At 33.7% G+C, this 26,880-nt stretch overlaps 1 protein-coding gene and 1 pseudogene across 4 annotated transcripts in view; both read right to left on the bottom strand.

Annotated features, from left to right (window-relative positions):
• MAGI3 (membrane associated guanylate kinase, WW and PDZ domain containing 3) overlaps nt 1-26,880 on the bottom strand; it is a 225,741-nt gene that overhangs the window by 168,914 nt on the left and 29,947 nt on the right. The gene's annotated exons all lie outside the window — the stretch shown is intronic.
• On the bottom strand, nt 1,955-3,269 carry LOC308656755 (PEST proteolytic signal-containing nuclear protein-like; annotated as a pseudogene). Its single transcript has 2 exons — nt 3,237-3,269; nt 1,955-3,134 (listed from the first exon to the last, which is right to left on the bottom strand). The product of its transcript is annotated as a PEST proteolytic signal-containing nuclear protein-like (transcript).

Consider the following 26,880-nt stretch of genomic DNA (forward strand, 5'->3'; position numbering starts at 1 on the left):
CAAGCGCTCTACCACTAAACCACTACCCCAGTCCCTCACAAACTTTTTTGATTTAAAGTATATTTTTCCTATATTAGTATAGCCACACTTGCTCTCTTTTGGTTACTATTTGCATGGAATGTCTTTTTCCTCCTTTCACTGTCAATCTGTTTGTCTTTGGATCTAAGTGGATCTCTTAATCCATTTTGCCAGGCTCTTTCTTTTTACTGAAGAATTTAATTCATTTATCTTTAAAATTATTACTGATATAAAAGAACTCACTTCTGTCATTTTGCTATTTGTTTTCCATATGCTTTATAGCTTTTTTGTGCCTTATTTCTTGCATTACTATCTTCTTTTGTATTTAGTTGATTTTTTGTGCTGAGTTATTGAAACTCCCTTATTTCCTTTTATGTATATTCCTTCGCTACATTCTTTGTGATTACCTAAGGAATTGCGCTCTAAAATGCTGTCGAAAAGTGACAATAGTACTAGCTTTCAGACTAATAATTTTTTAAAATTATTAAACCCAAATCATGTAGAAAATAAAAAGTAGAATTATAAAATATTTTATAGTAATACTTTTATAATTGCCCATGTATTTACTTTTTACCTTTTTTTGAGTTTGACAAAATTTATTGTTATTGTAATAAAGACATTTATCTCAGTTGTTTCTCTCTCCTCATCTTGACCTTAGGTTAATTTTTCACTTGGGTCAAGAAAAGAGTATGTAGGAGAGAAAAGTTATTTTAACAAACAGTAAAATGGACAAAATGGATAGTTTGCCTACATAAAAGTACATTAAATTCGTGTATCTCGATATAATTAAATCATATAAGAACTAATAGTTCTATATACATTTCTATTATTTTACTTGGGGCTTTTTCTAAACTTAAACACAAGTGAACATATGTTAGGAATATACACAGGCTACTTCTTTGGAGTTACTACCTATTAAAAGAGCTCAGTGAGTAATTACCACCAATAAAATAGTCTGAAGCTGCCTCCAAATTTAACATGGTAGGAATTTTCAGGGAAATAGCTATAGCATGTTTTTGTTGTCCGTGACTATGCTCTTAAAGATGTGTTTAATTGTCACATTAAAAAATATGTCCTTGGGGCTGGGGTAATGGCTTAGCAGTAGAGTGCTCGCCCCACATGTGTGAGGCCCTGGTTTCGATCCTCAGCATCACATAAAAATAAAGAAATAAGATAAAGGTTGTATCCATCTACAACTAAAAAATAAATATTAAAAAATAAATATATAAATAATGTCCAGGGCTGGGGTTGTGGCTCAGTGGTAGAGTGCTTGCCTAGCATGTGTGAGGCACTGGGTTAGATTCTCAGCACGGCATATAAATAAATAAATAAATAAGTGTCCATCAAAAACTAAAAAAAAAAAAAAAAAGAGTCACCCTTAATTTAAAAAAATAATAATAATGTACATATACAATACAAAACTACAAAGCAAACACCCTAGAATACACAAATCTAACAGTATATGTGGTGGGAAAATGTTTTGAAATACATTTTATTTTCTTCTATTTTTAGTTCCTAAAAATGTGCTTTTTAGAAGACACTGGTCAGTATGTATATACTTAAATAAACCATATAATTGCATCAATAAGAAACACTGCAGTGAGTTCAATTTAAATTGGATTTAACAAGTTAGTGACTTAAATGCTTTGACAAAAAGTTACAGAAAGTGCATCTTCTAGCTTTCTGTCTTCATATGTTAATTTCTCTCTCACTTTCTCTCTTTTGGTGTTTATACATTTTAAAATATAAAAACAAGCCAAATGCTTAAGTAGTATGTACATTTAAATTTTTGGTGGTGGTCTGTATTTTAAAAGAAACAGCTTATCTATGATTTGCCTTAAGTTCTGGTGGACATACTTACAGGAACTAACTTCAAATAAAAACCAAGAGAAGCACATTCAGAATATCGATTTACTTTGGTAGCAAATGTTGCTCTTTGAAAGCTAATGAAGGCAGATAAGACCTTAAGGTGAGTGCGCTATTTCAAATACTAGATACTTCACATAATTTTTTTTTTTAAGAGCTAAGTGTCTATATCTACTGACAGCAGTGCCATTACCTAGTATATGATGACTTGAAACAAAACAAATGCCCATAAGGAAAAAATAAAAGCTGTATTTTAATTTTATCCAAATTTATTTTCAGTCAACCGTCCAGTAACAATACTTCCTCTCTCTCTATAAGGCTGTTCTGGGGAGCCAGACAGTTTAGGTAATGAGGGAGTTAGGAAAGTACTGCTTGCAATTAAAAAAAAAAAAAAAGTAAATTATTGTTTCCCTCTTAGTGTGCTAATAGTTGTGCCTAAAAAACATGCAATTCTTTAAAAAGGTGCCATTTCTGATTTGTTATCTGTAACCTTTGAAAAATAATCATATGAAATTACAAAATTAGCAAACGTCTTGAAATCTGTATATAAAACAAATTACCTCTAATTTCAAACTCTCATTATTAGTGTAACACTCAATCTTTAAAAAAAAAAAAAAGAAGAAGAAAGCAGTTCCAAACAGTCTTATACCATTCTTTAAAAAAGAAACTGTTCCTTTTAATTTTATACCCACCCAACACCGCAGTTTCAAACACAACATTTAATTGTCTTGGTCACAGACATTTCCAAGATGAGATTTTGTATTTCATTCTCACAGCTTCTGGTTATCAGAAAACCCACGTTTTCCTTTACTGAAGGAGTATGGTCCAGCTGAGGTTGGTGTATCCCTTCCTATATCCTTCGTCTTTGCTTCTGGAGGCATTTCCTCTGGTTCACTACCTTCATCTTCATTAAAAGCCACTGCTACTGAAAGGGTTTTTGGAATAAGAGTTGGACAGTTTCCTTGGGCTTACCTGACCCACGTTTGGTGGATGTGGCTGATGCTTTCCTAGTCGTCTGACTACCAAAGCAAATCCAAACTTGAAGATCTTCGGAGGCTTTGCTGGGAGGTCTGCAGCTTCTTCTTCAGCTGATAGCTTCTCAGCACTAGGACTGGAACTTCCCCTCCATGGCTGGAAGAAACAATCTTCGTTTTCACAGGTTTTTCTGCTTCCTCTTCAGGTCCTCACTGCAGCTTCTCAGGCTTCTCCACTCCTGCCTTCCCCCCGCCATTTTCCCACCGTGGCCTCCCCTCATGTATTTACCTTTGAGACATTTATTTTATCAAATGGCTGTGGGTTACTATCTAGTGTTCTTTCATGTCACCTTGTGAACTCCCTGGAGCATTTCTTACAGGGCAGGTCGGGTGAAAATGAACTCCCTCCATTTTTGTTTAACTGAGAACATCTTAATTTCTCCTTCACTATGAAGGGCAGTTCTGTTGGGTACAGGACTCTTGGTTTTTTCCTTTTAGCCTTTGAATATGTCAACCCACAACCTTCAGATGAGAAATCTACTGAAAATCTTATTAAGAACCCCCTTGCGTGTGACAAGTTGTTTCTATCTTGCTGCTTTCAAAACACTCTGGTCTTTCAAAGCATGCTTATAATGTGTCTTGGTCTGGGTCTTTCAGAATTTATACTACTTAGAATTTGTTGAGCTTTTTGGATGTTGATATTCATATCTTTTATCATAGTTTTTAGTCATCATTCCTTCAGACAGTTTCTCTTCCCCTCTATTGTCTTACAGGGACTCTTCGCAATATATATGTTGGTCTACTTACAGATCGCTTAAACTCGGTTCACTTGAATTATTTTAGATCTGCTATTCAGTCTTTTTCAGAGACTGATTGTGTTGATCTATTTTTTTCCTTTTAATGAACCATATTTTCCTATATCTTTGCATACCTTGTAATTCTTGTGTTTATAACTAGACATTTGAAACTAATAATGTTGTTAACCTGGAAATCAAGAATAGCCTTCCCTCAAGGTTTTCTGGGTTTTGTTTATTCAGTTATAGTTGGTTATCTGTGCCAATAATTCACCTTAAGTATACACTTAAAATCTCCTAATTTTTATTTTATCTCACAATAAATATCTAAAACCTAGAGTATGCACTTGCTTGATTCCATTAACTCCATTGTAGGGAGAGAAAATAGTTCTACAGGCACTCAGAACAATTACATAAAACATCTTAAATTTTTCTTAATTCATGTTAATAGAACTAGATGGCTATATGAATTATTACTATGCTAAACTAATAATGTTTGAATTATTTAACCTATTAAAATAATCTTATTACAATTATAACACAGTAATTCATTTTAATTCTACAAGAGTATTCTGAATTACTAAAACAAAACCTGCCACCTGCCTAGGTCTACCTCATTAGGTCAATAATCACTATTGAGCAGTTACCATATCCACAATATACTGAGAAATTTAAAAAATGTTAGCTCCCATACTCAAAGAATTTACAATATAATACAACATTGGGGTAAGCAGGTAATATAAACTGGAGACAGATTATAAATATAGAAAATCTTATATTTTGACATATAGGTAATGAAGTAAACCAATAAACAACCTGAGCCATCTACTGTGTCAGATAAAACTAGGCACAAGGAGACAAGCTGGAGGTTAACACAACAGTCAAGACAAGAATAATCAAGAATCAGGCTGGGGTTGTAGCTTAATAGTAGAACGCTTGCCTAGCATGTGCGAGGCACTGAGTTCAATTCTCAGTACCACATATAAATAAATGAATAAAATAAAAGTCCATCAACATCTTTAACAATGTAAAAAAGAATGATCAGGAATCTAGACTTAAGATAATGTCAGGGGAAGAATAAGTGAATATAGACTCTCAAGTCATACTTAGAATCAACAGTACTTGATGACTGCATATAGAGGAAGCAGTATTATCTAGAACTTAAGATAGTCATTATAGTAATGGAAAAATGTTAATACAATCCCCATCCTTTCGAAAGCATATGTGAAATTATTGGGTTACAAATTTAAAGAATTTAATGCTAAGCCCTGCCCCTTCTGACAAAAGACAATGACAATAAGGGTCAATAAATAATTAGTGGCAACAGTAAAATAAAGACTTTCAACAAATATTAAAGTTCCTTCTTCAAAATAAATTACAAAAATTTGTAAAAACTCCAATGTCTTCCATGGGTAGGGTTACCTCTTTAGTTATGATATGACAAATTTGAATTATGAAAATTTGTTTTTAATGATAATTTTTAAATTATGGTTTCCAATCAAGTAAACATTTTTTGAAATATTGAACTACACAAATCCAATTAACACTTATTTTCTAAATTTTGAAAAGTAAATATAATTATATAATAATCATTATAAGAAACTTCTTTTCTGTAATCTTCTGTAAGATCCGAAATCATAAAATTATTGTGTGAATTAGTAGAATATCTAAAAGACCCTATAGTAAATGCCAATAATGACTCTTGTTTTCATCTCAGTCGTTTTATTTCTTTTTTGCAATACTGGGGATTAAACCCAGGACCTTGCACATTCTAGGCAAGTGCTGTACCACTGAGCTATATCCCTAGTGCTCCTTTTTCTTTCTATAATTTACACCTTTCACTGAAGGCAGCTCTTTCTCTCTATGCACTTCCCATATAAGGGCCATAGGTACTGCCAGAATGATATTTAACCAAAATAAAGTTTCTACCTGGTCCTCAACAACACTATATTCTATGCAAAAAAAAAAAAAAAAAAAATCAACTTTAATCAGAAGCAAAGCTATGTAGGCAAAAACAAGGCCAGCTAATGAACCAAAAATTTTGTAGATACCATAAGCAGAATGATAAATAAATTATGCAGAATGCCAAGGAACTCAGAATCTTAGGTTTTAATTAAGAAATAAATTATATATAAAGAAATTTGAACACTCTAATGAAAAAAATCTTTCTTGATCGATAGTATTATAAGAACTTCTATCTCCATACAAGTTGTTAAATCAAAATGAAAGTATGTTTTCAATGTATTACAAATTATTAATTAAGGAATAATAAATACAAAAGCCTATCAAGTTTTCTGCAGCCTAATTTAATCATAATCACTCATTAATAAGTACTTAATCATAGTTTTCATTTTCAGGCAAACTATATTGGCCCTGATTTCTATCAAGTTTTTGTTTTTTAACCACATTTTTTTTTTTGGTGCATTACAGTTGTACATACTGATGGGATTTGTTGTTATATATTTGTGCATGCACACAATACACAATATAACAATATATTTAGGCCAATATCACTCCCTGGCACTTCTTCCCTCCACCCTCTAATAGAGGGAGATGATTTCATTATATTGCCAAGAAAATCACATGTTGTAGTTTGCAACATTTCTAAATACCAAGGGAGAAAACTGTCCAACCAAAAGAAACCAATTACAAAGAGCTGATGTAGCATATAGAAACAATCTCTGGGTATAAATTTTTCAATTTTGGGTGCTATCAGGAAAAGTGGAAAGGAAGATTATTTTAAGTACTGAAAAGTGAACTTTTAGCCAAAGTAGGCCATCCCTAAATGCTTAACCTCATATTTCATCAAAGAGGAAAAACTTAGAGAAAGCCCTATCCCTTCTGACAGAAGACCATAACAATAGGGTCAGTGGTGTTATACTTTGTAGTGAGTCGGTCATTCATCTAAATCTGGCAAAGAAGTATTTCAATAGAAATTTTTTAAATAATTAATAGATTTGACCTGAAGGAATTCAAAAGAATTCCTTAAACAAAAACTATTTCATGACCCACAAAAAAGCTAATATAAAATTAGATTTATGTTACACCAACCAGAATTTATTTTGCTATAACATTTTTTACTAAATTGATGCTAATCTTTGAGAAGGAAGACTTTAATGGGTTAACCAATTTTTTAAAGTGACCTTGGTATGACTTACAATAAAATCAATGTTTCAATAATACAGATGGTAGACTAGACAGTGCCAATGTTTTAGGCTTAGAAAATGCTTTTAATTTTTTTTTTAATTTCCCCACGCTGTGTTTATTGCTTTACATATGTCTCTGACTGCCAAAGAATTGTTAACTAATCGGCATGAGATTCATTTTGTTAGTACACAGCTGGGTACTTTAGTCATACAACATCTGCTTTGCAATGTATCTTCTTTCTTTTCTTCGTTTATTTCAAAACAATTTCTAAAAGTTGTCACAGTAGAGTTTATATGCTCCCTTTCAATATTTGGAAGCTGAACTTACAATCATCATTATGTTTATTATTACTGCATAGATTATCAGTGGCCTCTGAATGATTAAAAATCATTTAGTGAATCTAAGGATCTAGAAAATCTGGCATTAACATCAATCTATAGGGCTGGGGATGTGGCTCAAGTGGTGGCATGCTCGCCTGGCATGTGTGCGGCCTGGGTTCAATCCTCAGCACCACATATAAACAAAGATGTTGTGTCCGCCGAAAACTAAAAAATAAATATTAAAAATTCTAAAACAAAAAAATAAACAATCTATAGAACAATATAGTTGAGCTAGAGAATAAAATTCAGGAAGAGTCATGTAAGAATCAGATGCTATCTCTACATGTATATCTTTAAGTTATCTAAATGAAAACATAATGGAAAATATGGTAATGTTAAAAAGAAAAGAGAAGTATGGAAGTATCCATAGAAAAGAACATACTTCTTACCGGGCACAGTGGCACATGCCTGAAATCCCAGTGGTTCTGGAGGCTGAGGCAGGAAGATTGAAAGTTCAAAGCCTCCCTCAGCAACAGCAAAATACTAAGTAACTCAGTGATACCCTGTCTCTAAATAAAATACAAAATAGGGCTGGGGATGAGGCTCAGTGGTTGAAGGCACCTGAGTTCAATCCCCGTTACCAAAAAAACAAAAACAAAAACAAAAACAAAAACAAAAAAACGTACTTCTTTCTGCAGCTAAGACTCAGATTGTGTGTGTGTGTGTGTGTGTGTGTGTGTGTGTGTGTGTTTTCTTAACGTTTTATTATAGAGGAACTAATTAATCGGGCAATGAATTATCTACGTCCTTGGCTTCTCCTGCTTTTTCTCTTTGGATCAGTATGTGTTAGTCCAGTATTCTACCAAGGTACAGAAAAGTGAAACCCTAATTATAGGTCAATTCAATTCATGATACATCTTTCTCCAAAGGCTTGTTTTCAAATTTGGTTGGAGTCATAAAGTATTTCCCAATGAGAAAAAATGTGTAAGGGTAATTAGATTTCAGGCCAGTCCTCAAAAGCCAAAATATAGTTTAACTAGAAGAGTAATAATAGTATACAATCCAAACACCCTTTATACCACTGCTTCTATGATGAAATGTATTTCAGAATCCAAATAAGCATTTGAATAACATTACCTCTCAATCACTGGCAAAGCAGCAAGAGCTCCACAGTTCAGTTTCCCTTTTCTCTCCCAATCGCCAAAAATCAAAAGGATAAGAAGGTAGAATATGGGGCTGGGGATTTGGCTCAAGCAGTAGCGCACTTGCCTGGCATGTGTGCGGCCCTGGTTCGATCCTCAGCACCACATACAAAGATGTTGTGTCCGCCAAAAACTAAAAAAAAATAAATATTAAAAAATTCTCTCTCTCTCTCTCTCTCTCTCTCTCTCTCTCTCTCTCTCTCTCTTAAAAAAATTTTGAAAAAAAAAAAAGAAGGCAGAATATCTAGTTATTGTGGAAAGTTCTGATAATAGGAATCTGGGTAGTAGGAGGCAGTACCACAGATCCCATTGCTTTCACTAAGTTCAATAAGGGTATTAGAGGAGATCCCAAACAGGCAACAACAGGGGAGAAGTAGCCTTAAAAATGATATAACTTTGCCTGCCTGTAATCCAAGAACTTGGAGACTGAGGCAGGAGGATCACAAGTTTGAGGTCTGCAACTTAGTGAAAATCTGCCTCAAAGTAAAAAAAATAAAAAGGGTTGGGGATGTAGCTCAGTGTAGAGTGTCCCTGGGTTCAATTCCCAGTACCAAAAAAAAAAAAAAAATCAACTTTGAATGCCGAAGCTGTAGATCTTTAAACGAAACAAAGCAAACAAACAAACAATAGCAGCCAACAAGCTCAGAAAGACTCCAGTTGTGTTAGGAGGTGGTATTGTGCTATGTGGTTGCTGTCTACCTGGTTTTTGTTGTCTGGGGAGAGAGGACAGTCAGAAGCAGCAGCAGTGACTTTTTTTTTTTTATTCCAGCATTCTTAAGCCAATAAGATAGGAAAATGTCTGAAAAGTCAATTTCACAAAATGTTAGCACTTAACCATCATAAGAACATAGTTGATTTACTCTTAGTTTTTACTTGATATGGATTAAAATGATACATAACAGTTTCTTATTAACTGCTTCAGACTATGAAATCATAAGTATACTCTGTGACAGTTTTCAGCACTGTCATCATTTAGAATCATCCACCACCACCATTACTGTGGGAGACATTTCTCTCATAATATCTCTAACTTTATACGAGGAAAAAGGATGACTTGGTTTAATCTCAACCACCTGTTCTCTACTTTCCCGGTCCTTTTCTTGAAAGCTTGGATAATGGGAAGACTAGTTAGAAGAGCAGTTAAGTTATTACAGTAGTCTATGCAATTGAAAGGAGGACTTCACGAAAAGGTTGTTCTAATAAAAGATATAGATGTGGCTGACACTAACCCTTCCTTCCTAGTTTGGGACATAATACCTGCAACTCCACAAATATGACTGTGAGAAAGAAGAAGAAAATAAATCTAAGTGGAGCCATAAAAAATTTTTGTTTATGCCAGTTAGCAGTTATTCTGTTGCCTGTAGATATATGTACTCTTCTGGCTTTCTTTCTTGCTTGCTTGCTTTTTTTTTTTTTTTTAATACATTTTTAGTTGTCAATGGGCCTTTATTTTATTTTTTATATGCGGTGGTGCTGAGAATCAAACCCAATGCCTCACACGTGCTAGGGAAGTGCTCTACCACTGAGCCACAACCCAGCCTGCTATCTGTATTCTTACCTGATAAAACTACCATCTATACAGCACATATTATGTGCCCAGCACTGCACAAAATCCTCTACATACATTATTTTATTTAATTCTCACAGCAATCCTCTGAAACTCATAATGACATTAACCACATGTTTAAAAGGGAAAACGGACAATACAGATATTAAGACAGTTGCCAACAGTTAAATAGCAAACTAGAATGCAAACCCACATCTATATTAATGTCAAAGTTCATGTTCTTTATATTATACTATAACTCATCATCATCAGTTTTTACATTTATATGGGGTTTTTTAATTTTGTTTTTACAGTGCTGGGAATTGGATCCAGGGCCTTGTAAGCATACTAGGTAAATATTCTACCACTGATCCATACCCCAACCCTACATCTATATAGTTAAGGAAGCAGTATGGCAAAGTGAAATAGTAAAAGAGGCCTGGGTTCTAGTCCCAGCTCTTACGTAGCAACTGAACAAATTATTTAACTTCAGTTTTCTGACCGTAAGAAGATAATAATATGTAATCATATATAATAATATGATAGCATGCTCTTGAGAAATTATTGTGGCAATTTAACAAATTCAATTGTGTCTAGAATTAATAAGCACATTCCCTAGCACATAAAGGACATTCAAACTTCAGTTTTCTTTCCACTTTCCATTCTCACATTCGAGTGATCTATGCAAAGCAGAAAAGAGAGAAAAGATTCCTTTAGGTTCTCAAAAAGCTCATCATCAAGTGAGGTGACAGTCAATATAGAAATATTAAGAAGTACACACAGGATGCTACAGAGAAAACAAAGTGTCATTAACTGACTCCAGGAAACAACCTCTTGAAGAGGCTTGAAAGACCTTGCCAGGTGACAAGAAAGGAAGGAGGCAACAGCAGAATTAATGCTCTAAGTAGAGGGAACAGAGGGAAGAGAAACTGAAATTAGGTATGGTTGGAGCTAACAATGGGAGTAACAAGAGAAGGGGCCAGAGATTTAGACAAGGAAGAGATTACAGAAACTCTTACTTAAAAAGAATGGTTGCCAGTGAGCGTTGCAAGGATATATTGGAAAAAAATTGTGAACAATCAATAGTATAAATGGAGGAAATAAGACCAGTCTCTTAGCTTCTGAAGTGTAACTATGGTGCTCTAACATATGAGCAGAAATAAGATTAATTCCATGTGCTTTTGGACTGAGGGAGTAACTAAATATATGATTTAAAACTGTAATGTATTATTCAATGCATACAAAGGTAGTTGGAGAAATATTTCTGCCAGTGGCAAACATAGTTAAATAATGAATAAGTGAATAGAAAATCATTAAGTAATCCTTATTTATGTACTACATTTTTTCCTTTTCTATTATCTAGCAGAAAAAAGACCAAAAAACAAATTAATCACAAGCTAATGAGATAGGCAAGAAAGAAAAAGGAGGAGGGAAACAAGGGTCCAGAAAACTCAAGGTATTTAATTAGTTACGAATGACTGAAATAGTAATCAGTTTAAAAGGTAACATGTGCTTGTTCTAATTCCAACTTTATTCTTATTAAATATTAATAGATAAGATTGAGTTTAGTTCCATGTCTGTTTTGAGAGCAAGGGAAAAGAAAAAGATTGCAAAAGAGTATTAAAATTTAAACAATACTAGTATTAAACAGCAGTAGGTAAAAACTAGTCTAAGCATAGAAGTAGAAATGAGGAAGATTAAAAAAATCCTTTTTAAGGTTATTACTTTTAATTACCTCTTTTAAAACAGCCTTAAAATATCTGGTACAATATTAATTTTATTCTAACATGATATCTTATTATTTTGTGGTACTGGGGAGTGAACCCAGGGCCTTGTGCTTGCTAGAGAGGTGTCCTGCTACTAAGCTACATCCCCCTTTTTGACGTCTTCTTTATCAAAGTCATGTTCAAGCAACTCTATGAATAAACATACAATCTTCATAGAAGTTGAAAAGTTGTGTGTGTTGGGGGGGGGACTTATGCACTCCTTCCCATACATAATTTAGGCACACACGCTGCTCACACACACTGCTCACACACAAAAAGAACAGAAAATGAATAATACACAGACTCTAATTCATCTAGCCAAAATAAATACACAGAAAAATACATAGTTAATGCCTTTCTAAGAGATAGTTTTGAGTCTAGGAACTCCTGTAGTACAAAATGAAAATGGGCCTTTTATTCTTTTTTTTTTTTTTTTTTTAATGTGGTGCCAGGATCGAACCCAGTGCCCTCACACATGCTCAGCAACCTCTCTACCACTGAACCACAAGCCCAGCCCAGAAATGGGCCTTTTAAGTGACTTTCTTTAGACTACTTTTAGTAATAAATAAGATTTGCATTTTTTTAAAAAAATGATTTTAACAACTCAAGTTGTGCAGCTACAACCATTTTCCAAAGTGCTTCATCAATATCAACAAAACATGATGTTTATGACATTTGTAAAGAAGCACCAAGTCAGAAAAAAAAAATAGCAATAAGCACCCCCTGCCATTTAACTATTAGCTTTACCCAGCTTAACAGTTAAATAATATACTTTCCATTTTAAACGAATAAAATATTATCCCCCAAATGGTCTCACTTTGGATGTTTAAATACTTTAAACCTTCTTGCTGATTTACAGATTCATCTGTTAGTCTTGTTTAAATAAAAAGACTAAAAGTCCTGTAGGCTTATTAGCTAGTTCATCATTCTTACAAACCAACTGACCATTAGAAAAATCTATTTTTACCTCATTTTGCTTTCATTTCTTAAACTGGTCTTCTATACATAAAAATATTTACAACATAGAAGGCAATCACGTGATTTCACTTATATAAGATTAAATTTCCTTATTACACACTTAAACTGTAAAGAGGTTAATGAGAGAATGATTGTTACTCAACCCTTTCCTGCTATCACATTATAACTTTCCTAAATCTGCAATTAGAATAATTTACATTATTGTATAAGAAATCTAACAATTGGGGCTGGCATTGTAGCTCAGTGGTAGAGCACTTGCCTAACACTGAGTTCAATCTTTAGCACCACATTAAAAAAAAAAAAATCTAATAAATAAATGTGTTGTGTCCATCTACAACTAAAAAGTTTAAGAAAAACAAAATCATTTGTAACTGCTTAGGTAGTACATCTGATATAACCTGTTATAAGATGGATACACATTTGTATGTGTATGTTCTTCTACAATCATTATTTCTAAACCCTGAATTCAATCCTCACAAAGTCTTTGCAATGAATACAAGACTCTAACGGATTTACAGTAATTAACCAGATACAATAAGCATCTCCAAATATTCTTCATTTATGAAAGATCTACAGCCTCAAACTTTCAATCTAAAATATCAGAATCTCACTTGCTACATTTTACAGAATGGTTAAATAAGACGCTAAGAAACATCAAAATATTTGCAGCTCTTTTTGTGGTCCCTTTTCCTATTTGACAAATGTTAATACTCTAGCCTTCTCAATTTTTCAAATGCTAAATAAAGATTTTAAGTATAAAATAAAGGCATCCCCCCACATATCAACTATGTATGATTTCTCTTTATATCACAGCCTTTTGCACATATAATAAACAATATTGTCAGCATTCAAAAATGTTTATTAAATGAATGGCTGAACCAAGAATGAATGAACAAATGATGTAACTATATAATAACATATTAAGAAGAATCATACTACCCCCCCCCCCAGTACTGGGGATCAAACACGGGGCCTGGTACGTGCTAGGCAAGTTCTCTACCACTGAGCTAAATCCCAACCCTATTCTTTAAAGATAATAAGACACTTCTCTAAATTGCCCTTAGCTCCATTTCTGTAGGCATCAATTCATAAAGTTCATATAGAGCAGGTTAGCCATTGTGAAGCAGATATTCCCAAATTAATGTATATTAATGTTTGTAGAGTAAAATGGAGAGGGAAGAGACAAAGCAGGTATCATTGGGTTCATAATGGGGAAAATGTTACTACATTTATTATGCTGTGGGTCAAGAACTCATTTAGCTGTTTAAAAGTCAGTCAACAATAATTATCTTGGGTGAAATTCAATGGAACAAAAAGCCAAAAGGGGCTATTACTATGAACAAATGCTTAGATGCTCACTATGTATTTGGCACTATACGGAACACTAAAATCTAATCTCCCTTAAGGAAAAAGAATTTAGAACTTCAACTCTGAATTCTAAAATATGTAAGATATACTGTTCTTGGAGATAAAGTACCAAGGGGGAAACAGTAAAAAAAAAATAATAAAAATCAAAAAAATAGTATATGAATCTCATAATAAAGACTTAATATATGGGCTGGGGATGTGGCTCAAGCGGTAGCACGCTCGCCTGGCATGCGTGCGGCCCGGGTTCGATCCTCAGCACCACATACAAAGATGTTGTGTCTTCCAAAAACTGAAAAATAAAATATTTTTAAAAAAAGACTTAATATGCTTAGCTTGCAAAACACACAAATTGCATAACCAAAGATGCAATTATCAACATCAAAAGAATATATTAACGATAAAAATTTTTCAAGACTAGAACATAAAAAGACCTATGGATTCAGGAGGGACCCAGCGCCACATGCCTATAATCCCAGCTATTTGGGAGGCTGAGGTAGAAAGATAGCAAGATCAAGACCAGCATGGACAACTTAGTGAGATTCCATCTCAAAATAAAAAATTTTAAAGAGGGCTGGGCATATAGCTCAGTAGCAGAGGCCCTGGGCTCAATCCCTTGTAACACACACAAAAAAAAGACTCATAGATGAAGAATTATTTGAATAAATGAATAAACAGAATTTAATACACTGATTTTGCTAAATAGCAGTATTATTAATAATATTACTTATGTATTCCAATGGATACAAGATCCTTCCTTGTCTATTTTATTTACTTTTAGCACTCAGCACAGTGCCTAATACACAGTAGGTATACAATAAACATTTGTCAAACAGAAATAAGTAAGACATTGGTCCTTGTCTTTGATAATTTACTGAGGAGATAAGAATTTATAATCACAATTCAGCATTAACCAGTGCTAAAACACAGTAGGTTATAAAGCATAGACAGGTATAGGTACAGAGGAGACTGTCAAGAAATGCAGACACTTCAATGAAAGTAGAGGAACAGTACTCATTAAAACGTGACTGAAAGTAAGAATCAGAGAATTCAGAGACATGCAACTGAGGCAGTATGGGTCATATTTTGTGATGTAACGAAACATGAGAATGTATTGGTATCACTAGAATGTACACTCTACAAAGGCAGGAATGTGTGTGTCTGTTTTTACTACTTATGGTATACTGTAAAAATAACCACAATTTGGGCTGGGGTTGTGGCTCAGCAGTAGAGCGCTTGCCTAGCACATGTGAGGCTCTGGGTTTGATCCGCAGCACCACATAAAAATAAATAAATAAAATAAAGGTATTAGGTCCATCTACAACTAAAAAATATTTTTAAAAACCCACAATTTATTTCCCCACTTCCATTTATAGCCACACTTCTTGAATGTGATTCTGCAGCTATTCCCACTAAAAATTGGAGTCTTCTATCTATCCCTTGGATTTTAGCTGTCTATATGACTTGCTTTTGCTAGAAGAATGTGGCAGAAGCAATGCTGTGCCAGTTCCAGGTCTAAGTCTCAAAGGTGTTGCATGTTTCCTCTCTCTCAGAACCTGTTGCTGCCATGTGGAAAGCCTTCTATAGGCTACTGTAATGAGAGACATACATTCCGGGCCATTCTCACTGCCCCTAAGAGATCAGCAGACATTTTCTTTTTCTTCCCACCTCTCCTCCTAACCCCACAAATACTGGGGATTGAACTCAGGGGCTTACCACTGAGCTACATCCCCAGCCCTTTTCATTTTTTATTTTGGGACGGCATCTCACTAAATTGCTGAGGCTGGCCTTGAACTTGCCATCTCTTACCTCAGCCTCTCCACAGTCACTGGGGTTATAGATGTGCGTCACCTACCTGGCCTCAGCCAACTTTTTCTGTAAAGGAACAAATAGTAAAAACTTTACGTTTTGATATATGATTTTTGTTATTTATTCTCCTTTGTTTTTTGTTTTTTAATAGAACTCTTCAAAATGTAAACATTCTTAGCTTGGGGGTTATCTGGTAATCAGCCACAGATTGCCAACCACTGCCCTGGTTGATGGCTAGCCAATCCCTAAAAGCAGAACTATTTTACTGACCACAAATGCATAAGTGAGCTCAGTCAAGACCAAAATAATCATGCACTAAACCCAGAACAAATTGTCAACCTACAAAATTATGAGGTAAATAAGTGATTGCTCTTATCATTACATTTTAGGGTGGTGAGGTAATCATCAAAAACTTAATGATACACTACTCTATCTTCAGTGCTTTGAGTAGTACCTGTTACTCAATAGACACCCAGTTAATGTTTAATGAATGAAATACTAAATTGGAGGAATAACAGGAGCCTGAATATGACATTTTTTGCAAGGATTTACAAATTCAAAGGACCTCCAGGGCCAAACAAGTAAATTAATTAAGTGTAGTGCTCAATATTCAGAATAGCTTAGGCAACAATGAAAGGAAATCCACAGCGCAAGGCCAAAAAAACACCTGGGAGGCCACTGATAATCCTAACAAAGATAAAGGGAGTAGAAGCATCAACAGAAAAAAAGGTACAAAATCAAAGGTATCTAAGGTAAAATTAAAGGGTTTTAGGCGGAGATTGTAAAACTGGATAAAAATTCAAGATCCAAGTATATGTTGTCTGCAAGTAAGAATTTAGATTCAAAGAAATGTTCCTTTCAATAAATGGCTCTGGGACAATTATATATCCACATGCAAAAGGTTGAATTAAGTCCCCTACTTCATATCACACACAAAAGTTAACTCAAATTTAAGTGCTAAATTATAAACCACTAGGAAAAAAAATATATTTAGTATAAATCTTTGTAATCTGGAAAGGTCCCCCAGGGTCAGATAAGTAAATTAATTGAGTGAAGGATCAGTATAGGAAACAGGTTATGAAATAGTGAAAGGGGATCACACCAGGAGGCCAGAAAAACTAGTGTCTCAGTTATGACACTAAAGGCACAAGATAAAAGAAAAAATTGATATGTTGAACTTAATCAAAATGTGAAGCTTTTATGGTTCAAAAGACACCATTTAAGAAATAAAAAGGCAGAGTAGGCAAGTACATAGAAAGTAGATGTGTGGTTGCCACAGGATAAAGGAAGCATGGGGAGTGACTGCTGATGGACATGAGGTTTCTTTTGGGACTGATGAAAATGTTCTGGAATTAGATAGTGGTAATGACTATACAGCCTTCTGAATATATTAAAAATGGCTGAACTGTATACTTTACAGGGGTGAATTTTATGACATGTTAATTATATTTCAATGTTTAAAAATAAGAAAATGAAAAAACAACCCACAGCTGGGGGAAATATTTATAAATCATATAGCTAATAAAAGACTTGTTTCTAGAATACATAGAGAATTCTTATAGCTCAACAATGAAAAGACAAATAACTCAGTTTCAAAATGAGCAAAGGAACACATACAAATGGTTAATAAGCACATGAAAAGATGCTCAACTTCATAAGTCACTAGGGAAATACAAATCAAAACCAAATTACCATTTTTTGCCCACTAAAATGGCTACAATCAAAAAGACAGTATCAAGACAGTATCAAGTGGCAGCCAGACTATAGAAATTAGAAACTTTATACATTGCTTAAGGAAATGTAAAATGGAGGAGTCACTTTGGAAAATAGTTTGGCATTTTCTTTAATTTGCCATATAACCCATCAATTCAACTCATAGGTATCTACCCAACCAAAATAAAACCACATGTAGCAACATTTCTCCTAACAACAACCACCACCAAAAAAAAACCCAAAAAACCTGAAAACATCCCTAATGCCCCTCAACTGATGAATAGAATGAGTTAGAAAAAGTGACATACCCATACTGTGAACACTATTCATAATAAAAAGGAACTAAGTATTTAGACATGCTATAGGACATGTGAACCTCAAAGATAATATGCCTGGTGAAAAAAGTCAGACAGAATACATACTATATGATTTCATTCATATGAAATGTTCAAAGAAGAAAGCTTTATAGATAAAAAATAGATTAGTGATTTCCTATGATTAGAGGTAAGAATGAAAATGATTATAAATGATATTTTCAGGATGATGAAAGTACTTTAGATTTTGATGATTGTATAACACTCTAAACATAGTAAAAATTCATTAAATTGAACAACTAAAACAGGTGACTTTTATGTTATATAAATTATACCTTAATAAAGTTGTTGAAGAAAAAAGAATCAGCACAAATTGGCAAATTATCAGCCAAGGTGAAAGAATATGTGGGAGAAATTCAAGCAAATACTTAGATTTTTGGCTTAATCAATTAGCTGGACAGGATTATCCTTTAATGAAAAGAACAGGTAGAAAGAAGAGTATGTTCATTGGGGGAAAACAGTATGGGGCATACTAAACATTGTGGGTTGACAGAGGGGCATTCAGCTGATGATATCCAAAACACCAGTACACAAAGCAGATTTAGGATGCATTCACTCAACAAATGTGTTCTGACTGATCACACCGTACCAGAAACCATATTTGGCTCTAGAAATATATATATAGTTGGCCAGAAGGAACAAAACAGGGGGGACAGGTTGGCCACTGGTGTGACTTAATTCATCAAGATAGAAAAGGAATATATAAAGAATAAAGAGGGACAAGGACTTTGACACACATTCAGGAGTACATACATCTGAAGTGGAGCCATCATGAAGGAGACAAGAGAGTAACCAGAGATAGAAGATGAAGTAACTATGACTGAAGAACAAGAGCAAGAACTAATCAACAGTATAAAGTATCAGGAGGATGAAAACTCGGGAAATACTTTTGAATGGATTAGATTTAGCACTTCATTAATTCAACAAATATTTTCGAGCATCTATTATATGCTTAGTACTTAGGTTTCTATTATGAGTGAAATGAAGAAGTCATTGCAGAGCTCTGAAGAGAGGAATAACATGAATTAACATCTTTAAAGGATCACTCAGATTGCTGTTATAAAAAGATTAAGGACACAAGGGCAAAAACTGGGAGGCTAGTTAGGAGGCTTCTGTAGTGAACTAATTAAGAAAAGATGGTAAAAATAGCGTAGAGGTCAGATTCTAAATAAACTGTAAAGGTACAGCCAGCAGCACTTCCCAGTGGACTGCTGTGGGCTTGGAGATAAGTAAGTTGGAGAATATTGTAAAGTTTTGGGGCCTGAACAAGAATTGCCATCCAATAAAATGAGAACAACTGCAAAAGGTGGGGGAAGGCAGAAAGCAGAATTTCATTGGACATATTAAGGTTGAGATGTCTATTAGAGATCTGAGTAAGAAGTCTAAAAGAGTGTGGCGTTCAGGAGAGAGGTATGGACATTAGGTAGCCAGGGACACAGGAACCAGAAAAGCAGCAATAAACTATAAAGGAAGAAAACCAAGGAAAGCAGTTTCTTCGAAATCAAGAGATGAACACATTATTGACGATGAAAGACTGTTCTACTATCCCTGTAGTTCTCAACTAGGGTTATTTTATCCCCTCAAGGAGCATCTGGCAATGTCTAGAGACCTTTTTGATCATCATAACTGGAGAAAGTAGGGTGCATTGCTAGCATCTTGTGGAAAGAGGCTGGGCAGAATGCTAAATACCATATTATTCATGGGGCAGTCCTCACCCACCTTTTGGAGAGGGTATACCTTTAAAAGGATGACAGAAGTGCCACAGATTTTGACTGGTAAGCAATAAATAATCCATAGGGTTACCAACAATACTCACTAGGAAACACCATGAGGGTGCCAGAGGAACTTTCTAGGAGACCACCTGCGGGATGCCTTCTGAACTTTCCTGCCTCCTCTATCCCCCTACAAGAGGCTGAGGGTCAAAAAGCAACAAGAGGTAACAGCATGCCAAAACCAGAAAAGCCCCTTCCTCCTCTAGCATCCCACCAGCACCCTCTACTGACAAAACCTAACACTGTGCCAGCTGACAAAGGAGGAATATTTCAGGGTATAACTTCTACATCACAAGCCAGTACAATGAAGGATGGTTTTAAAGCTGAGAGGCAATTAATTGTTAACTGTCAAATGCTCTCATTTCTTCTGATAAAAAATATTTAAAGTCGTCACAACTTTTTAAAAATCATGCTCAGGAAAACCTCAGATAGAATAAAAAGATACATAGTTAACAAAATTTGACCAAAAATTGTGACTCAATCTCTTCTGATTAAATTTCTAAATAATTATGACTACTTCTGGGGTGTTTTGAGCGTAACAATAAGTCAAAGCTCTTCTTTTAAAGTGAGGCTGGGTTTTTTATATTTTTTTAGTTGTCAATGGACCTATATTTTATTTATTTTTATGTGGTGCTGAGAATTGACCCAGTGCCTCACACATGCTAGGCAAGTCCTCTACCACTAAGAGTCAACCCCAGCCCAAGACTGTTATTTTTTTCTTTCTCTTTTGGCAGTACTGGGGATTGAACCCAGGGCCTTGAACATGCCAAGCAAATGTCTTACCACTGAGCTATATCCCCAGTCTCCGAGGCTGTTATGTTTAACCATATACACAAAGATAAAAACAGATGGCAAAATAATATGCCGAAAGTATTAATTTGCAGTTCTTCAGTTTATTATTTACGTGTTTATATTTTTCCAAACTTTATTACATATGTAGGTGTTGCTTTTTATGTTAGGGATATCTTAAAAATTGTTTTGGAATATAACTGGACACTAAATATCAATGCATGGGATTATCATCGTACAGCCTCTTATGTAACCGGATTCTGAATTCCTTTGAAAGAGCATACATTAGAAGGAAATCATTTCTGCAAAGTAAATCCTGAAGTTTTAGGTTATTTCCTAATAGCTGTGGATTTAGAGAGAATAAACCAAATGTTAATCCTTTCAAATGTTATGAACTGTACCAGCAAATTCATAGTGTTCTATTTAATGATTCAGGAGTACAGCTCTAAATAAAGATAAACAAAAATCTCCCAGAAATAAAAGATCAACCAGAGTGGCAGATCTGATCATGGTTGCTTCCCTGGTAAAATTAAACTCCAGAGGCACCTGGAGGTAGAATCACATCACCTACTCACAAGCTCCCTGCAGTGCAAACTGGCTAGCTCCACATCCAATCTCCCACAAACTCTTCATTGAAGAAAAATCACAAATGGCCTTGAATAGAGGAAACAACGCTTATCCTCATTTAAAAAATCACAAAATATATCACTATTGCCAGTTGGATCAGAAGATTTTTCTTTTAAGTTTAACAATATCAATCATGAAATAGTATGTGAAACAACAAAAACTCATCTTACTGATAGGATGGGAATTTTTTTACATTTATGGTTACAATCCTGTCTTGTTATAAATATTACAAGCATCTTCTCCCAATTTCTGATTTGCCTGTTTATCTCCTATTAATGAAAAGTCCTTAATTTTGTTAGCCAAATTTATTAATTTTCCCCCTTTAAAGAAACATAAAAATCCTTTCCTTAAAAACAAACACTTTCCAATCCTTAGGTCATAAACACCTGCCCCTATACTGAAACATTTAGTTTTGACTTGCTTAAGTGAAGATGCAGTACACTGTACTGGTTAGGGCAGGAGCATGAACACTAAAGCCAAACTATGTGGGTTCATATAGGGCTCTGCTACTGTGACCCTGGGCAAATTACTTCATTTTTCAGGACTTGCCTCTGTTTCCTCATATAAAAAAAATAGAGAAAACTGACGTGATTAAAGAGGTAAAACATATAAAGTATTGGAATAAGGTTTAAACATAAAATTATTATGCATTTCATCTGTCTAAAATGGGTTTTCGTATCAGTGAGAAGTACAGATTCCATTTCATTTTTCCCATATAAATAACTAGTTGTCCAGCAATATGTAAAAATGTTTGCTCTTTTCCTACAAATGTGCAGTGTCATTCTGACAAATATTACGTTTCCATAAAGGTCTGTTTCTATGCCTCTATTCTTCTATATTCTTTCTCTGTGCTACTACCATACCATCAAATTCTATATCACTAACATCAGTAATTATTTAATTATATAGACCAAGCCCCGCCCAACTTGTTCTTTTTCAGCTTTATAGGATACTTTGTCCTTTGTAAATTTTTAATTTTTTTTAATTGTAGATAAACACGGTACCTTTATTTATTTATTTGTATGTGGTGCTGAGAACCGAACCCAGTGCCTCACACATGGGAGGCAAGCACTCCACCACTGAGCTACAACTACAATTTGTCCTTTGTAAATTTTAAAATAAGTTTTCAAATTTCATTTTTAAAAGCTCTTGGAATTTTGCATGAATTTACAAATCAATTTGTGAACTGATTTAACTGACACAATTAGACCAGTATTTGATCTCCCTACTTATAAACCCAGTCTTTTTCTTCATTTATTTAAAAGATTTTATTTTCATTCAATAAAATCTTACTATATTCTCCATAAAGATCTTACACATTCTGTTTACATTTGTATCCAGGTATCTTTTCATGGAATTATAAGTTTTTAAAATATTTTTTTCATTTCTGGTCTATTTAAATGCTATTCATTTTGGTTATTACCTTACATCCAGCAGCCATACCCTAATGATTTTTCTATAGACTTTAATAAAGTTTTTAAAATAGACAATGCTATCTATCATCTATAAATTATGACCATTTTATTTTCTCATTTCCAATTTTTATACTTTCATTTCTTTGTTTTATCTCATCAGTATAATGATATCCAGCTAAAATCTCCAACTGAAAATATATTTCTAATAATGTATACCATTTATTTATTAATTATAAATAATTTACTATTTCTAATGTAAAATGAGGTAGAGATGGTGAGCATGCTTGGTTATGTTGTTGCTGCTGCTGGTAACTGAACCCAGGAGCACTCTACCCCTAAGCTACATTTTTTTTTTTTTTTTTTTTGTGACAGATCTCACTAAATTGCCGAGGCTGGCCTTCAAGAGTCACTGGGATTAGAGTTATGCACCAGAATGGCTGACAGGTAAGCATCCTTGTAATGGCTGTTTTATTTTGTGTTTTTAAAAATGCTTCTATGATTTCATCACTTGTTGTAGGTTTCTTATAGATTTCAGCAAGTTAAAAAAAGTTTTCCTTCTATTTCACATTTGGAAAGAATTTCTACCACAAATAGATATAAGTGAATTTTATGAAATGCTTTTTCTGTATTCTATTTAAATGTTACACCATCCTTGCACTCCTGGTTAGTCATAAAAAATTTATCATGAACTACTTGGATTTATATTTTTATACACAATCACTTAGTTTGCTAGTAAATTGTTTAGGGATTCTGAATTTACATCCATAATGAAATGGACAAGTAATTATTCTCATATTGTCCTTATTAGGTTTTGGTATTCAGGACATAGTCACAGAATGAGTTTTGGCTTTTGTTTTGTTTCAATTCCCTAAGTTCATACACCACTCAAATTATCAATTCCTTAAGATTTGAAAGACTATCTGATATGTGTAGGAAGACATATCAGATTGCTGCTTTAATTTCTTTATTCAAATTTTGGGATTTTTAAATTTTTTTTCTTCAGCCAGTTTTTTTTTTTTAAAGAGAGAGAATTTTTTAATATTTATTTTTTAGTTATCGGCGGACACAACATCTTTGTTTGTATGTGGTGCTGAGGATCAGAACCCGGGCGGCACACATGCCAGGTGAGCGCGCTACCGCTTGAGCCACATCCCCAGCCCTCTTCAGCCAGTTTTGATAGGCTATATTTTCTAGGAACTTACACATTTCATCTGAATTTTCACATTTTAAAGCATAAAGATGTTCACTGTACTCTCTGATCATTATTACATTCCATTCTTCCTTACTAACATTATTTTATTAGCATCTTTTCTTTTTTCCCTGATTTTATCATACAAGGTGTTTATCAATTTAATAGTCTTTTAAAAAAATCTTTGGATTTGCTAGTTTATCTCTCCTGCTCTTGTCTTCATTATTTCCTTCTTTCTGTTTTGAATTTATTCAAATTCAAATTTTCTATTTGAATTTATTCTAATTTTTTAACTTTTTATATCACATGATTAACAGGTTAGTGTTTGAATTTTCTTCTACTATATTCATTTAAGGCTATGCTTATTCCTCTCAACACTGCTTTAGCTGCATTCTATAAGCTTTGATTTATAGTAATTTCATTGTTATTCAGCCCTAAGTACTTTTTAAATTTCCATTATGATTTCTTCTTTGATCAATGGGTTAAGAAGACTTTTCTCCTTATGTTGGTTTGAGGAGAAGGGTACTAATTTATAATTTCATTACACTTTAGTCAAATAATCCAGTCCATGTAAAACAGCATTTTTGATACTTTAATGTTCTTAAGCAGGAGAGGCAAACTAAAACCCACAGACCAAATCTGGCCAGAGGCTTGGATTTATAAATAAAATTGTATTGGAATATAGTCATATGTTTTTGCATATTGTCTGGCAGCTTTCACACTATAAAAACATAGCTGAATAGCTACATGACCCACAAAGTCAAAAATACTATATTTGATATAACTTTCCTATGTACATATATGAATATACCACAGTGAATCTCATCTTTGTGTACATCCATAAGAAATTAATTTTTAAAAAACTATGAGTAAATGGCAGAAAGATCAATAGAGGGAAAGGAGCAAGAAGTTGGAGGAGGAAGGGGAAAGAAAGGTACTGGGGTCTGAATTAGAACAAGATATATTCCATGCTTGTATAATTATGTCAAAAGGATTCTACTCTCAAATATAATTAAAAAGAACCATTAAAAAAATACTGTATTTACTATCTGCTCCTTTATTTTAAGTATGCAGACATGGCCTAAAGCATGGTTAATTTCCATATAAGTTCAATATATACTTGGAAAAAATGCTGAGCTTCCAACTGTTTGGAGCAAGTTTCTATAAATATGTCATCAAATTTGGTACTACTGTTATTCCATTGTCTATATTCTTACTTTTGTCAATTGAATTTAAAAATTACTAAGAGGTGGATATTATAATTTCCTACTACAATGATGAATTTGCCAAAATTTTCTTGTAGTTCAGTCAGCTTTTTTTCTTTATAGTTTGAAGTTTGATTATTAGGTTCATACAAACTTAGAATTATCATAGCTTCTCATTACACGGTACACCTTTCAGAAGCTAATATTTTGCCCTAAAATACTTTGTCTGACAATATCACTATACAGAAATATTATGACTTCCTGTTTTTTCCCCATTGTCTACTTTCAACCTTTTTCTGTCCCTATCCTTAAATGTGCTCTTACAAACATCATATAGCTCAATTTTTACTTTTCAGTCAGCTTATCTTTTTAATTTAAGTATAATCTATATTATAATTTTTGATATTTGGGTTATTTCTGCCATTTTACTTTGTGCTATTTTTCCTACATTATCTTTTTTCTTTTTCTTGCCTTTTCTTACATTGATTTGGTTTTTTTTTATTTCATATTTTCACTCTCATCATCTGAAGCTATCCATTGTTCTCATTCTTTTTAAGCTTTAATTTTTAACATTCATATTTATTAAAATCCTATTTTGGCTTCTTCCCAAATAGCAGGGCTTTAAGAGGTTTTAAATATAGTTATATCCATCCCACTTATATTGTAGTATACAGTACTACCATGATATTAGCTTTTTTTTAAAACTCTACAAGTTACATTAATTTTGTTTTAATCATCAAGATATGTTTCAATTTACTCCCATCTTGCCATTTATCTAGTTACACTCCTCCCTACCTCAAACCTTTCTTGTAGGATCAGAAGTAAAGCCTTCAATGTTATTGGGGTGGGGTGTGAGTCTTATGATGAAAAACTCCATGTTTTTATTTGCACTGAAATATCTTTAATTTTGCCCTCATATTTTAAAGACCATTTCACTGGAAATACAATTCTAGGTTGGCCATTATTTTCTCTTGTTTCATTATTCTACTATCTTCAGATTTCTCTTATCTTATATATTTCACTACACTATATTTCACTACAATAAATCCATATCCTCTTGTGTGGACTTTTTAATTTATTCATTTGGTTTCCTAGATGTGAAGATTCTTTCTTCTAGAAATTTTTTAGTCATTAATTACTTCAAATAGTGTCTCTTTCCCCTTCTGCCTGGATGATATTCTGCAGAATGGTTCCTGTATTTTTTATTCTGTATCTTTTAGTCAATTTCCATGCCTCTGTCTCTGAGCTATAACAGCTTTGGACCTGCATTCCAAGTAAGTATTTTTTGTTGTGGTGGTGTCTAATCTGCTATTTAACATTGCCACTGATTTTTTAAACTCATTTTTTTATTTTGCACTTCTGTAATTTCTACTTGGTTCATTTTCAAAACAATTTGATAATCACTTGTTACTAACTCATGTTTTTAATTTTTATTTTATTTCTTTATATGATATTAAAATACTCTTCTCAGAATCTGCATTTATATTCCAATAAGTGAAATCACTGAGGTTTGGTTCTTTGGTATGCCGTTCCTACTGATTCTCAATAATGGTAAGAGTCACCACTCTCATGAGGATTTGTCATGATCCTAGTTTCTAAATGTGTGCTCTTGTGGAAATTCCTGAAGCTTGATGGAGGATGTTTTTCTCTGGGTAGAATCTTGTATTTGGTTCTACTAAGTATCTAAAGCATTAAAGACCCAGAGGTCCATGTTGAAACTGCTCATTTAAGCCCAATGTACAGGAGTGGCAACAAATTCTCAGAAGTTTTTGTTCTGTTTTGGGGTTTTGTTTTGTTTTGTTTTGTTTTGCTTTTCTTTTTTACCTTTTAACCTCTTCTTTGAGACAAGGCCAAAGAAAAATTTTTCTTTGCTTACTTCTGCAGGCTAAGTGCTTCCCCACTCAACCATCCTTTCACACTTGCTAGCCCTTTCACTCAAGTCATCTTGAATCTGGCTCCCCAACCTGTAGAATCTGATATCTCAGTTCCCAGCAGCTCTGTACTCTCAAGT

The sequence above is a fragment of the Spermophilus citellus genome, assembly GCF_964194105.1.
Source record: "Spermophilus citellus genome assembly, chromosome: 9".
Taxonomy (NCBI): Eukaryota; Metazoa; Chordata; class Mammalia; order Rodentia; family Sciuridae; genus Spermophilus; species Spermophilus citellus.